Source organism: Lactuca serriola, chromosome 4, assembly GCF_051521515.1.
Source record: "Lactuca serriola cultivar US96UC23 chromosome 4, Lser_US96UC23_V15, whole genome shotgun sequence".
NCBI lineage: Eukaryota > Viridiplantae > Streptophyta > Magnoliopsida > Asterales > Asteraceae > Lactuca > Lactuca serriola.
In genome coordinates, this window is record NC_136411.1 from 6942571 (window position 1) to 6945748 (window position 3178).

The window sequence follows — 3178 nt, forward strand, 5'->3', positions numbered from 1 at the left end:
CGAAGGCGTGACCGTACACTTCCTTGATTTATGATTTTGATTTCTGGGAAATCTGATGCTTAAACTATTTTGAAAACACTTTTTAATAATTAATGGTATTTTGGATATTTAAAAAGTTTTAAATGGGCTTGATTTTTACGGATGTTACATGTTGGTTTCAGAGCCTTGGTTTGAGTGATTTGGAGGAACACTCGTGTGAATCCAGTATCAAATCAAGGAAATATTTTCAAAATGATTTTTAAATGGTTTTCAAAATAAGTAAAAGAGGATGCTAAGTGTACGATTAGCCGGAGCTAGTAAGTAGATCCCAAAATACCATGCAGTTATATGATTATGTGGTATGTTAGAACAGCATGCTAATGATAAGATAGGGATCCTAAGGAACCGTATGATAGAATTGCCTGATCTTTGATTCCTTATCTTATGTAGAATACCTCATTGATTTTTGTATGACTCTTTCGTGTGTGAATTAACTATTGGGTGAATACTCCAAGTCACATGCTACATGGGTTAAATGATCTTAGGGTAAGGGATTTGTTCCTGCTACGCAGCTCTCGTCTGAGTCCAACCATTGTGGGATTAAATCTTTTAGTCTAAGATTGTTTAAGTCGTGCGTTATGTGATTCTATTCTTGCAATAGTTAACTAGCACCAATGGAGAGTCATGTGGTAGTTGGTGGATGGGTGGGAATTGAGAGGTCGGGAGGCCAGTTATGAGATACTTAGCATTCGTCTAGGAGCGAGGATTGAGTGCTCGCCATGTATATCTATATTGTTAGGGAGTTTTGGTGATACTTGAGACAAATATGGGTAGGTGCGGAAGGTAGTATGGCCCCTACTACTGAAAGCACGGGACCCATACATGTATCAAGGAAGTCACAACCCTTAGGGTTTGGTTGGGAGTTGGTTCCCGGTTTTTATGAGGAGTATATGATATCTTTTCGGTATGTTTTCAGCATGGTGGTACATGACGATTCGTGACTGGATCCGGGTCAGGATCAGGAGAGGGCGGACAGGAGGCGCCGACAACGCCCGAGACTATTGGCCAGATGAGGCCAGACGAGATGAATGATAGGATCCGGGAGATCCTGCATGATGAGGTTGTTTTCGGGCTCAGTTGCCGGAGATGTTTGGGTCTATCAAGACCGCTATGGTGGAGTATTTCGATGATTGCTCTGCGGCCCTTTCTGAGGCGGCTGCCGCAGCAGCCATAACAGCTGTATCAACGGCAAGGTTGGGAACTAGACGAGCTTTTCAGTACCAAGACTTCGATAATAAAAAGCCCCCGACATTTGATGGTACTCAAGATCTGATCGTAGCTATGAGGTGGCTATCTGATGTGTAGGGATGCTTCTTCACATGTTCATGCCTTGCTGACTAAAAGGTCAGGTATGCTCTAAACCTACCGAGGTCCGAAGCAAAGGATTCGTGGAGGTTGATTATGATGGGTTTTGGCCATATGAACATTCCTATGTGCACATACAAACCCTAATGCTTGGATCTAGGTTTCTCTAATTGAACATGCATTGAATCCAAGACTTCTAATGGCTAATAGAGTATAATAACAATAAGAAATCAGAATTAGAAGATTACCTTGAATCACTTGCTTGATCTTCTTGTTCTTGGAGCTTTAGAGTCACAATTTTTACTCCTCTAATGTCTTACAAACACCAACTAGCAAGAGGATGATTTAAGAGAGAGAAGAGGGGATCAAAATCGGTCAGGGTTTCTTCTAAAGCATTGGTGTCGATTTCCCTTGACCCTAAGGGTCTATTTATACTAGTAAGGCTCCTAGGGTTTCACCCTTAAACCCTAAATGGATAAATTAGGCCCTAAGCAATCCAATACCCTAATGATAAGCCTTGGACGATTTCAAGGCCTATCCAAAGTCCTCAAAACCATCCCCCTTTATCATTAAGGGATTATAGCCCAAAGTACAACTATCATACAATTGACAGTTTATGCCCCTTTATTCAATTAATCTCTTTAAGTCAACAAATTAATTCCTAATTAATTTATGACTTATATTAATCAAATAACAATATTATTATTCCTTTATGTTATTCTCATAATATATTAATAATATTCCTTCTCTCATAATAAATCATCCTGTCAAGTTGCTATGGTGAAGGCAACCCAAAAGGACCATGCACAACCGGGTCAAATACTTGCCTAATATAGTTGCAGCCTTAGACACTATTCCAATAGTCTCCCACTTGGATAAGTCTAGTAACTATATATACAAGTATAATCCGATTAGCAATCGTAGCTCTCAAAGACGCTGTCAAAATCTGATCTAATCAATCTTCTCCTTCAGATAAGGGATCGTACAGTCCTCTGTTTAGATATCATGTAGACATTTATATGGAACTAAATTGTCTAACATTTGGTTTCTCGATCTCAGATTTATTTGACATAGAACTCAATCGAACACATTAATTCAGTTCTGACCGGGCCCGACACATAAGTCAAATCAAATCATCGAGCGGCCGAGATATCGCTTTTACCCTCTTAGGGTAAAAGTAACAGATAAACTTCGACTTATATGCATTTACTTATTCATTAATCAACTATACACAATAATGCGTTTTATAACATCAAGTTACTGATGCGGTTTCGCATTATCAATGCACAATCAATTAACAAATAACAAACCATATATCTAGGTTTTAAGACCATATAATATTATCGTCTTGCGATCACCCTTTTTATCACATTCCATAAGGTGATTCCAGCAAGCACGGGTTTGTTCCAATGCTCAAAACTAGTTCATAAGCACTCATGAACGTCGCAGCAAACTTTTGCTATGTCTAATACCATTTAGACAATCTACACACCAATTCATGACAATCTTGATTCATACCTACTTCCAACATATGAACGATTGTGGACAATTTGAATAATTCGATTATTCTTAATAAACTCAATTATTCTGGAAGTCAAAACATGCAAAGTGAAACAATAGCTAAACAATTAACATAAGATAATAACATTACTCATAAATAATACTCTTTTATTTAATCATCAAATGTTAATTACATTTATCTATTACACGTTTCTAATACTATCTAATCTATACTAATATCATCCTTCAGCCCAATACTCCTAGCATGCTACAAGTGCTTAACCCTGCTCAGTCCCTTCGTAAGCGGATCTGATGGGTTATCTTCTGATGATAT